This window comes from Rhagoletis pomonella, unplaced genomic scaffold (genome assembly GCF_013731165.1).
Source record: "Rhagoletis pomonella isolate Grant_MI unplaced genomic scaffold, Rhpom_1.0 Rhpom_scaffold_00008, whole genome shotgun sequence".
Lineage (NCBI taxonomy): Eukaryota > Metazoa > Arthropoda > Insecta > Diptera > Tephritidae > Rhagoletis > Rhagoletis pomonella.
Window position 1 is genome coordinate 23,444,452 of NW_023458562.1, and position 12,778 is coordinate 23,457,229.

Below are 12,778 nucleotides of genomic sequence, written 5' to 3' on the forward strand. Positions count from 1 at the left end.
ACCCTAGTGTACATACGTACATATGAATGTACAATATGAGTATGTATGAATTTATGTAAGACGATGTGGACAAGTAGGGTGGGTTAACTGCATGGTCAACTGGCTGACTCTTGGCTGCTACACAAGCGCTAACTGCCTGCTGGTATGCCGGTGTATTTTTTGCCCCATCAACACTTCTATTGTGTTTGTTATTGTTGTGTTATGGCATTGTACCATCAAAGGCAGAAGCAAAAGCAGCGCTACCAAGTAGATCAGCAATCGGGCACAAAATCACCGAACAAATGCGCTGGGGTGAGGAGCAACTGGGCATAGAGTACAGGTCAATTTGGTATACATACGTATGTAGGTATGTACCTATTCGTACCATTAAGCCGCCACGGGTTTTGTGTGGGTTGCTTGATGATCACTGATTTCGTTTTGATTTTCATATTCGCTCTAAACTGGGTTTGCTTTTTTAGCAGCGTTTCACCGTTCGCCGCCACTACGTTCATACTAACGTGCATAGGTACAGTGGCGGAATGGTGGTGGTTGTTTATTCAATAATGAACCAACGAATATTCAAAAAGGCAGAGATGATCAGTGAGATCGCGATTGGGTTTAGAACTTCGTACTACAATAGTAAGTATGTATGCATTTTCACTACCGCTGTCGGCATCAAAAGGTGCAGCGAAGCGCAACGACTGGCTGAGATTCGTGTGGGGGTTCTGGCTCAGAACTTCGTGAGTCATGGAACTGAGAGCGAAATTTATTCAATTCACCCGCTTTAGATGCATGATAAGGGCTCAAGTGCATACCTCTTACATGCATTCATACACACGTACATACATACCACGTACATAGTCGTATAATGAACTACATAGGTACATACATGTAGCCACAGTTTGTTTGCGGAAATAATTCAAATTGTGGGAAGTGGGGACTCCCTATGCAGTGGGAGGTTATTCCGTCATATGACTTGCAGAATTGCAAATACGTCATTGTTGTGATCTAATGCATTTAGAGGGAAATTATTGTTTGTTTAACAAAGCCGGAAATCAGTGAACTACTGGAAGTTCCATATTTTTACGGTAGGTATATATGTATGTACGTTTTATTTAAGCACGGTTAATTGCTCGCGTAAACACGTGACTGGAGAACTATCTTAGTAACTTAAAATAGACTAAAATAAATTACTGCAACAATTATAGCTTTTGTTGTTTATGACTTTTCTAATCAGTTAGGATGCATTTATGTGAAGGTTATACCTGAGACCATGGCGAGGCAGTCCAGTAGCTTGTTTCTGTAACTCTTCTCTACCGATTATTTCTCTACTGGTAGAGAATATACATACGTTATTCTCTACTACTCATTACCAGTAGAGAACAGAGAATCGTTACAGAAACGAGCTACAGGGCTTTTTTAAACAGACAGTGCTGAAAATTAAAGCGGATGTAGCTACATACATACATACGTACATATATAAGATTTCAAAAATCTACTAAACTTCCAAGGGAAGTAGGTACGTACTTGGGCTACCGATTTATCTCACTCGTCCAGCGGGAGTATGGGCAGTTGCGGATAAGGGCCTTGTTTGCGTTCAAATCGAAGAACACCACAAACTTAGCTTTTATGCACCTCCTAGCTGGATCAATCAGGAATTCCAGGAACTCTTGGATAAAGTAGCGGAAACTTCAATAAACAGACACCCAATAATTGTGGTAGGCGATTTCAATGCATGGGCGACGGAGTGGGGTAGACTCAAGACAAAGTCCATGGGTGTAGCTCTACTACAAACCTTAGCCTTCCTAGATTTAGCGCCCGCACTCAGCACTTTTCACCGGAACAGTAAATAGTCTATCATCATCGACATCAAGTTCACGAGAAACTCACTGACTATAGTAATAATAATAATAATAGATTGGCGCTTGCACATACGTTAGTGTTTCGCCGAGCTTCTCCTCCAATTGATGGCCATGGAGAAGTAAACTTTGACATAACACATTTTTTTCACAGGCCACGGGTGTAACCGCAACAATCTACACCGTTTCGGCTTAGATGACTCTCCGCTATGTCCAGAGTGCCAGGAATTTGAATACACTGAGCTTGTAGTATTCGTTTGCCCGCGTTTTGCTGAAATCAGACGCGGAATAGCATCCTTTTCCGATTGTCCGCTACGACCTGTTTGGGATGTGCCAAGTACCGCATTAACCTAGATACACCAGCAGCTAAGACGGGAAGATGGTATAAGAAGAACCATGGCAAGAAGGTATGTAAGAAGAGAAGCAAAATAGGTGAACATATCACGGCGGAAGGTTCGAAGTGACCGACTGGGGTGCGTTGTTTGTAATAAATAACTATTCTGAGTAGATGCTACTTATAGACGGGCAGCATAGGAACTATAATGGACTTAGAGCTAAGTCCTCAAACCACCTACATGTGGGATGGGTACTTGGACGATAGAAAGTTTAGTTCGGGTCAAAGTCCTACACTGAGGGTATTTTTACCCCCTAGCTCTTTTTTTAGCCGATTTAAATTTAAACTCTTGAGTTAACTTTAAACATTTCAAAGTTACAACAAATAATTCAACAATTTTTTCTTTAAAACTTTTCGGTCAAATTACTCGGCCATTTTTGACCGAAACCGAACTGAATCCGAACCGCCTGACCATCTCACTCTGTCACTCGTAGATACTTAACAAAAAACTTTTACGAAAAAATGACGAATTACCTCCATCCTCGAGCTTTGGTTCTGCAGAAAAAGCCTGCAATGCAGGCATACAACAGGTGCAACCGATCGCACTATAATTATTACCATTGCACCACCTGGTACGGGAATATGAAAAGCTAGTTTTTCTAACAAAGGCGAAACATATCGGCAGTCCTACAGCGAGCACATACATTGTCCCCTCCGGGTGGCTGTAGGGGCAGCTCTACGACGCTTCACCAGCGCAGACCACCATAAAACAACCCATAAGTACGGCATACCGATCGTCGTCTGGGCACCTCGTCGATCAGGGAGGATGGTGAGGAAATCGAGGAGATGCACGAAAAAATAATTAGGGAAAAGTAAATACTTCTGAATTCGCAAAGCGCCAACGAGCGCCGGCCTTGATTCCTTGCGGAGGTAGAAAAGGATCAGAAAATCATATGCGTCTTAGACGAAAGTAGTGTTCCCTATGCGCCAATGTGGCCAATGCTTGTTAGTATTGGCCGCCCTCGTAATGTACATATGTACATAATCTTGTTGGGTACCAAGGCACGTAAATTTAGTTACCTGTGACGAAAGTATGTCAATCCGTAGAGTTGTAGAATATTGCATAAGTCCACCCAGACTTCGTCTGGGCGAGAGCTTAAAAATCGATAACGACACCTTAAAGAGTACCGTTGGGCACACCGTTTAGCTCCGTCCAAATGAGGAAGCACCTCTCCGAGTAATTTCAGGCCAAACAAGGTTTAAGTGAAGGGCATTCATTATGCAATGACTTATTCAATCTGTGGTTGAAAAGCATAACACACGAGCTGTCAATCTAACTCGAAGCGGCACTACTGCAGAAAAACCATGATGTTGCGGTAGTATACCGGAACATTGACACCAGGACCCTGAGAGCAATAATTTCAAGCCTAGAATAGGGGGAAAAAAGCTTGTTCTAGCGGTGATTGAGAACAACACAAAGTAAGTCCTCTTCGACGACTCTCAGCAGTTCATGAATCGCCTTTACCCATAGAAGGGAAGACAAAATCCACTCTGCGGCATTCTCTGCTAATGTATTTGTCCAGGGATGATCACGCAATTGCGCTCGCCCGACCCTGTCTATAAGCAATTGGCGTACGAGTGAGACGACCGGTAAGTCGATGCGTTAGAGCCAACATGATTGCCGTGGACGTAATATATATAAAATTGAATCAGCTGCTCTATTATATTGAGTTGGAATGAGGATATACTTATGGGACTAAAGTATTTGGGATAAGTGTGAAATATCCTCCCCACCTTAGGGATGAAGATAACCCTCGACCTTTGAAGCATCTCCGGAATGTGGTTGAGAGTAAGAACTCCCTTAAAAATAGCATACGAGCATTTAGTGCTTAGGTCCACCGATTGTGGCAGTTGAATCGGTCAAAGGTTAGTCAGAACCGAGGTGTAAAGCATTCTATTTGCCAAATTAATTTTTTTTCCGTAGGTGGCCTCCCACATGCGAATAACCAATTTATCATTACTATTGCAAAATAGCACAAAAACATCAATCAAACACCTTACTCAAGTTTTCTCAATTAACACTTTCTGACTCACTGCTACGCGTAGCTAGCTCATTGAGTCGGTGATATTTAGTTATGGAAATTCCATAAGACTCGTAGAAAAACGTGTATGTAGCGCAAATCACCTTCCTCAGTGAAATTGAAAGTCATGCCGACGACAGAAGCAATGCAGAATATCAGGATAGATGTTTCAACCAGCAGCCAAACAGCCAATCCAAGTACTCGCACAGACAGACAAACTAGCTACTATCCAGCACTTTCGTCATCAACCTGGCTTGTACGTAAATAAGTGGTCCAATGATCAAAGTCAACACAGTGTGAGTATAAAACGAGTTAGTGAATGATCAGCCGTAATAACACCAACAAAATCAAAGGTAGTAATATTGGCAGAGCCACAACAATGCTGTTTGTAGCATCCGAGCGTCAAAGAGTGTTCCCCGTTCATCCTCAAACAATTGCAGTTGGCTGCACAATGAAGGTGTATGCGAGAGTGTCGCGATATGTTTGCGGGTATCGAATGCGAGTCAGAACCGGTTTCACAAGCATACAAAATTCACCTGAGGGGATTACACCATCTACTCTACTTCACCTTCACTCCAATCACGACAATTTGGACAGGAAAATCGTATCGAATAATTATGGATTTTGTTGTTGCAGCGATATTCTTGAATGCTCGGCGAACCGGTGAGGGCTATTTGGTGGATGCACAGGGTTGCCAGGTGTCCGGTTTTTGACCGGACAGTCCAGATTTTAGTCTATTCGTCCGGGTGTCAATAAAAAAAAGATCGGACTGTGAAGTGTGTGATCTGTTTAAACCAGGGCTCAGGAACAAACTTTTTTTTTTCATCGCTCCGCTCCGGTGGTTTATTTCGCTACGAGCTCCGCTCTGGCTCCCAATAAAAAAAAAAGAACAAAAAACACATTTTTATTTATTTATGTAATTTCTTTACGAGCCCTAACCGCCAAAAAATATTAACCGACATTATTTTTTAAATTTCCCAATATATTTTGTCTTTAAATAAAATGGCGGATATTAACCCAGCCAGCAATAAACCGACCCGAAAAAGGGAGAAAAGTGAAGGAAACGCGGATTTTTCTCCGTTTACTGATTTCATTTTCGAATATTTTGACGATCCGTTTTTCCAATAAAGTGTGCGGCAGAAACGTATGTACAGAGAAGAACCGAAAATAGTTTTGAAACGGATATATTTTTGGCTGCTTCTCTGAATTTTTTTTATTGAATTTAGATCGTTACACTTTCCTCTTGCAATTCACAGATGCTTTTTCATGGGCCCTATTGTTTTTTTTATCGCCGTTCAAATTGACGTGGAAATTATCCCTGACTACTGGACAGTGTGCAATGAACAGTATTGCCAATTAAAAATATAATGAAAATTTATTTAACACGGTTGTTTTCAGTGGCAAAAACAAAAAAAGTTAAGTACATTTAATTTTCTTTAAGGAGCTAAAGAGCAAATGATTTTTATTTTTAACTCTTTACTCCAGCTCCGCTCCAACCAAACTCCTTTGCTCCTTGCTCCTTTCCTCCGCTCCGCGCCGAAGCCCTGGCTTAAACACACACACACCCCCTCCCCCGTTTCATCCCCTCGCCAAACGAAAAGTTTCCGAGTTTTCAAAAACCGGACACCTGGCAACCATGTGCGTGCGTGCGAGCAGTTAGCGATCAGCGATCGCTGAGCAATGGTACCTAACTATGTATTCATACTTGTGGCGCTACATCGACGGTTCGTTGGAGCGGACTAGTATGGATGTATATCTGTATATATTTATGTTACATTTACATTGCTTAACTAGTCTTTCGTCTGGCCGGACCATGTCCAAGTGGTGTGCCAAATGGCTTGACAGGAGTGTAACAGTGATATAATGCCGTGGTGTAGCACAAGAAGGTCAATATGGATTTACTACTACCAATGTTAACTTTTTTCAGCAGCTTTTGTTGGTTTGGTTTTTTGCTGGGAAACCTGTTGAGTGAGTTGGAAATTGGGTTTTGGGATTCGAGGAGTGCATCGATAATGATGGGGAAAACATGCTTGCAAAGAATGTCCAGTGAGTGAGTCAGTAGGGCTTCCTTGAAAGCGGATGTGCTGTTATGATTTTGGCGTGAGAGTGTTTATATGTATGTGCATACACACGCACATACTTATGTATGTGCATACATATTTTTCGTGGAATTAAGTATGTGAACGACAACTGGGTTACTTGGAGCAAGTGGTAGATGGACCATATATGTACATATATTCATACTTTCGTATATTTCATTTTGGAATTCATTCATGATTATAGCAATTTTGTAATCGTCCTTGGAAAAGGTTCAGTATTGAATCTGGTTTCTGGTGCATTACCAGAACTACACTAGTTCCTGTTAAAATGTTGGCTTTGTAATAGCATATACTTTCATACATGTATGTATGTATGTATACAACATTACCATCAAACTTACACTGCGCCTTCTGAACGCTTATTTAAGGTAACTACACCATGCAAAAAATACTTGATACGGTGCTGGCCAATCGGAGATCGAAACTATGCGAGATCGTTGAAGCCATATATGTATATTTATCCCAACGTCTAGGTATTTTAGATTAGCACTTGTAAGGAATCGAAAGAACGATGCGTATAGATTTCAAAAGGAACTATGTTCTAAACTAGATAATTTTTTTAAACCGAAAACATAAACCCGTATTCAAAGGTCACAGACCGGACCTCGTAAAAACATTGAAGACCAACCATTCAGTGAATAACGTTTACATACCGCACGTTACCTTTTGCCCAGCAGCATATCACCTTGAAATAGGTGCACTCCTCAGAGGTGACTTTAACGCACACCACGATATTTGGCATTCAAGCCTGCCAACGACAGTAAGTAAATGCACTTGGCTTAACAGATAGGCCATTTAATATTCTGCGCAATGATCGAGAACGTTATGGGCAGCTGCAGCAGCTTGCCGGACATAACAATAGTTAGCGCTGGGGTGATAGACAGCAAAACGAAGTGACCTAGTCCATAGTCACCTCGATTGGTAAACCTGCCGACTGGGACAGCTTCGCGGAAGTTTGCGAGAGAAAAATCAGCGCTCACCCCACACCAAGAGACATTTATGCTGGCGAACGGTAATTCTGCAAGGTGCCTACTGCCGCATCCACCGCTTCATCTCTGCTGGATGAGCTTGAACGGAACCGTAAATGGAAGCAGACCTGGGTCCGAAGAGCCCGTTGTGTTGCCGTTTTCGCTGGATGCCGACCGGGCTTCTAGAAGTATAATTAATTAGGTTTATTTACAGCTTCTCCTCCGCTGAATTGGTCATGTCGTACTATTTAATCGACACAAACGCTTCAGCTTGGAATGTAATCGAGTCTGAACTTACTGGTGGTACCACAGGTATAAGGAAGCCTCCTCTGAGATGGAAACACCGGGTGGAGAAGGACCTGGCTTCACTTTGTATTTTAAGTTAGCGTCAGTTGGCACAAAAGAGAAGCGACTGCCATCGTTTATCGAACTCGTCCAAAATCAGTCAGCCGGTTACAGCCTCGAACGAGAAGAAGAAGGAAGGTGTTGAGGATAGCAATTTTTGGCGAGCGTAAGTTTGTAAGACAGTCGACAAGATGCTGAGTCCTGCCATTCTCAATGAAAGTACTCGACGCTTTTGATTTCCCCTTCGTCTTGACAGTCTCGGCAGAAATTTGTGTTGAAAAGTCCATTCTTCTCGTGTGCATTCCCTTTAGGCAGTGAACAGTGATGATTACAAAATTCTCATTCTGAGTTCGTCCGAGGATCCATCCTCGTCGAGACTGGGCCAGATTTGGATTGCCACCCACCATCTTCGTTCTGTGCTCCATATTCCATAGGTTTTAAGCCACAGGTTGTAGGATGAAAGCGATATAACCACTTCATGGGAGGTTTTTGTAGTAGTAAGGGGCCTTCCAATCCTGGCCAATGGTTTAATGTCCAGGAATCCAAATAATACTTGTGATGTAGGTGCTTGAATGCCAGCTCCTTTTGAATAAGCATGTCTGCATTCGAAAGCTGTTTTAGAGGCAGTTGTCCAGCATTCTAAAAATATTATAGTAGGACTGTGCCTTCTTTTAGGTCAAAATTAGCCCTAATCAGCTGCAAAGCGATTTTTTCAATAGCTATCAATTGAGCTTGAAACACACAGCAGTTATGTGGAAATTAGAAGAAAAATGTAAGTGAATGTTCCTGTGAGTAAATACCACTTTCTACTCTCTGTTCCAGCTTGAAGCTGTATTTGACGGTAGAATTGTAATAAGGTTGCAGAGGGAAGCCACTTTCCAAACTGGCGGCTGGTGTTGAATAGTTTTGATGCATCAATTTTGTAGGACAGATGTCGAGTACTTCGGAGTGATCAAGTCCTGTGTCCCTCCATTCTGCCAGAGCGAAGGATAACAGGTAAGAAATTGATTAGGGTGAAGTTTAGCGGTCCCGAGATGAGCATGCACTATTCGTGGGTTTCTCTAAGAATGTCCACCAGGACAAGACAAAACAAAACAACAACAATATCCTAGAAAATTCATAACAATAATCGTAGTGCGCTAAGTTTACCGATATATACATACTGATCAGAGAACGCGACTTAAAGCATAGACTGATTGTTTCAGAATTATTTCGGTAATTAACGGCAGTTGATCCTGATTAATACATGCCGCTAATCCTCAAAATTAATGCGGACCAGGGGAATTTTTGAAGACAACAATGGCCAAAACTGCCAGTCCTTGTCTATTGTATAAGTAAGCAAACAAAGCAAGCGAGTTTGGTATTCGCGGTAGCCGAGTGGAGAGGGCAGGTTACTACAATTCCGAAGCACCCAGGTGCGATCCTCGGTTCGAGCGATTGCCTAAATTTTTTATTTTAATTATTTATTATCAGTTAATTAAAATTTGTATGGCCTTATTCATAAAAAATAAATTAAGTTTAAAAAGCCGTTGACGTTTTCATACAATTTTCAATGTATAAAGCTTTTTTAAATCTATTTTATTTTTTATGAATAAGGCTATTAGAATTTAATTTTAATGAAAAAGGAAACAGCCATTATAATTACGAAAAAATATAAGTAATAATTGAGTGAATTAAAAAAAAGCTAATGAATACTCCACTGGTAGTGTGACTAGAACACAGACTTCCCGGCTCGTTACTCCGCATTACTGCCATCTGCAATAGTACAAAATTGATCAGATCAACTGCGCCGTTAATCCGGATCAACGTTGCTGTCTGTCCATGCCTTTACTTCACTTGGTACGAAATATCATGCCAGAAACCAGGAAACATCGTAATCAGGTTTATTTGAAGTTTTCGTTGCGTCGAATTTTTGCAAAAAAAAATAAAAAATATGTAATAGGTCTGGAAGATCTATTCAGATTTTTTGACTATCCGCATAATCCGGATATTTGAATATCTGAAGAAAAATTCCGAATATTTGGATATCCCAACAGTTTGTTGATATTCGGAGATGCGAATTTAAAGAATAACGAAAATACCAATTGCAAATTAATGAAGCGTTCTAAAATTTATTTTGCAACCTGGTAGATTCAGTAATTTTGACAAAAATTTTACACATCGCTAAATAAACGGATATCAATCGGATATCCGAATTTAATCCGTATACGTGAATATCCGAACGAATGTTCGAATATATGTACATACGTATATTACCAGCCTAGGATATGTGTGTTTACGATTTTCAAAAATTGCGAGCATTTTTTGAATGTAGTAAAAAAAAATTCGTCAAAATATATTTCAGTAGCACAATTTCTTATGGGCTGTGAGTGGGTTAATGTGAAAAACTGAAAATTTAGATACATTTGCAGGTACACAAAAACTTTGCAACCACTCTAACCTCACACACAAACACTGCAGCAACTTGTGTTCGAGATGATTTTTCATTATTTCTGCGCATACGTGCAAATTCGTCAATTAATGAATGCGAGAGCGCAATTAGACAGCAAATACAAAAAACAGGAAGCCCCCACAACAGTACAAAATTTAAAATCAAATCGTAAAAGCAATTATGCGCGCCATCTATCGGCCCGCGCAAAAGGAGCTGAAATGCTTGATGAAATCGAACAAAGCGAGCGCATAGCGGTAGAGAAATAAACCGTAAACAAAACAAACTCAAACTACCAACACAGCGTACTCATTCGGATGCATTGAAGTGGAGGCAAAACATAGGCAACCGCCAGAGTGAGATGGCAAGAGTGGGCGCAAATTTGTAGATCAAAACAAAAAATGGCAGAATTGTGGAATGGAAGACTGAAGTGTGTGTGCGAGTGTGTGTGAAGAGCTAACGGATAAAGCAGCAGTAGAGCGAAAATCTAGAATCTCACGGAAAGAGGAAGTAGAGAAATATTTTTTGAGGATTGAGTGCGAGTGTGTAAATGAATGCGTGTGTGTGCGGATGTATGTCAAATGTCTGATTTGCTTTGCTGTTTTGGCGAATGCAAAGGAATTGCATTGAAAAATTGTTATACATACAATTTACGAGTGAAGGCAGGAAGGATAAAAGGTAGAGCGAGGACAAAAATTGGGTTTGGTGTAGAGTTTTTGAATACTGTTACGGCATGGCGTAGAAAACGCGCATTCACATACACACACATGCTAGTTTAGCAGTGTGCACAGTGATGGCTGCCACTTCCGGCTACCATATGTGGGCTTTTGATTGCTATCAACTATACTTAGAGCTGTGGCAAAAACGGAAAAAATATTGAAATAAAATGAAATTAGGGTATGAGGGATGGAAACAAAATAATATAAAGCAAAAAAAAAATAAAATAAAAAATCGTTAGACAGCCGTCAGACAGTGGTGTGCAGTGTGAGTTGCAGGCAATGGAATAAGGGTTAGAGCGCCCAACTGCCAAACGCCTGCCACCCAACTTAGTTAAATGTATAATGTGTATTAGCAAAAATCCATAGAAATGCTGATGAGCGCTGCAGACAGCATTGCTGCGCAGCATTTGCTCGGCTAGTCGATTTGACGACGATTCAATTGCTCAACTAGCCAAGCAGCAGTGACGTTTTTCATTGGCGAAAAATCAATAAAAATGTTTGTATAATTTGCTTTTAAAATTTTTGTCCAACTAAACACATACCTACAAATGTATCAATGTACATACATACACGCACAAACTTGCATACAAATGTATGTGTGTACGTACATGCATGCATATGTACATAAAATCAATTCGACTTCAAAGGCCTCGAGACAGATTAATTTTAATTATAGGTTCGAAAAAAAAATCTACTAATAAAATATTTTTTACTACTTTTTCTACTCACCAACATTGCCGTAGACATTTTCGCTGCTTGTCGTTGCATCCACACGCCTCTGAATTTCACACTTCAATAATTCCGCTGCAATTCCCTTGCATATGCCTTGACGGCTGCAGAAATTGTACGCACTTAAAAATTTACTTCATTCCGCTTAGGCAACGAAGTGTGAAAAATATGCAAACAAATCTTTTATTTACAAGTACTTAAGCCCGTTCGGCAGGTTACCACACTCGCCAGCAGCGTTGCGTCCCACCCAATGGCATTTCTTTATCAGTATTTTTTCTTCCTTTATATTTTTATTTTATTGGATTTTTTTTTTTACTTTGTGCACAACAAATTCTCACACTTTGGCTCAAAAAGCGTTTTTCTATGGCACTGCTAGCGTCAACGACTCGCCTCAGACTCAGACTCCAGTAGCGTCTCGGACTCCGACGCCGTTACCGTTACCCGTCACTTTTGCCATTACACTACCAAAACCAAAGTACAAAGTGTTCCGCCACACTGTGTCGTCCGTGTGTTCCTCCTTTCAGCGGCGCTGCAATCTTCTCCACTGCCGTTAATAAAATATATTTTTCCTTACATTTACGCACACACGTACATACACTCCAAAGCTTACTCGCATTTGCAGAGACACACTTAGACAGTAAGTACGGCCGTACGTCGCAAGCGACGAGGAAAAAATGGCGTCTACTCTTCTACCTACGGAAAATCCGTTTGTGGCACTTTGGCTCTTAACGTTTAGCTTTTCTGTTGCTGGCTGATGGCCGCCACAACACACACTGCCACATGTGGCCACCACATCGTCACAGTGATAGTATACCGTTATAGTCGGTACTCAGCGACTATACAACGACAACGATGGGGATGGGTGGCGAGGTCGTCGGCGGCGCCAACGAATTGTTGATTTTGTTGCTCCTCCACTCGCCAAAACGCTCACAAATGCGCACCAGCCCTCCTACGCCCACTAACACTTAGACACACACACATACAATCAAACGTGCTCAGCAGCCTGCACTCACTCGAAAGAATTATTTGTTGGCGTTGTAAAAGTGTTTAACTTGGCTGGCTGGTTACGTTTGGTTGTTGGTGCTGTTGGTATTGTAGGCAACCGTCCCGTTATCCCTAGTGTTGTCATCAAATGCCAATTGAATAATAATTGCATTTATCATAGGGTAACGGTAAGTTGGTAAAGGTTTCATTGCCTGCTGCTGCTATTCAAATATGGCGCTCACTCTCTCGCACA

The 12,778-nt window shown here is 41.2% G+C and overlaps 1 protein-coding gene across 2 annotated transcripts in view; it reads right to left on the reverse strand.

Moving 5' to 3' along the window:
* The window catches only part of LOC118744474 (protein charlatan), a 63,081-nt gene extending 50,419 nt beyond the window's left edge, over window positions 1-12,662 (reverse strand). The window contains exon 1 of one of the 2 annotated variants that reach the window (XM_036477511.1): window positions 11,542-12,652. The gene's annotated coding sequence lies outside the window, so the exon portion shown is untranslated. Of the gene's footprint in view, window positions 1-11,541 lie in introns of both variants that reach the window. The other variant, XM_036477515.1, reaches the window with a different exon arrangement.
* Window positions 12,663-12,778: the final 116 nt, after the last annotated feature.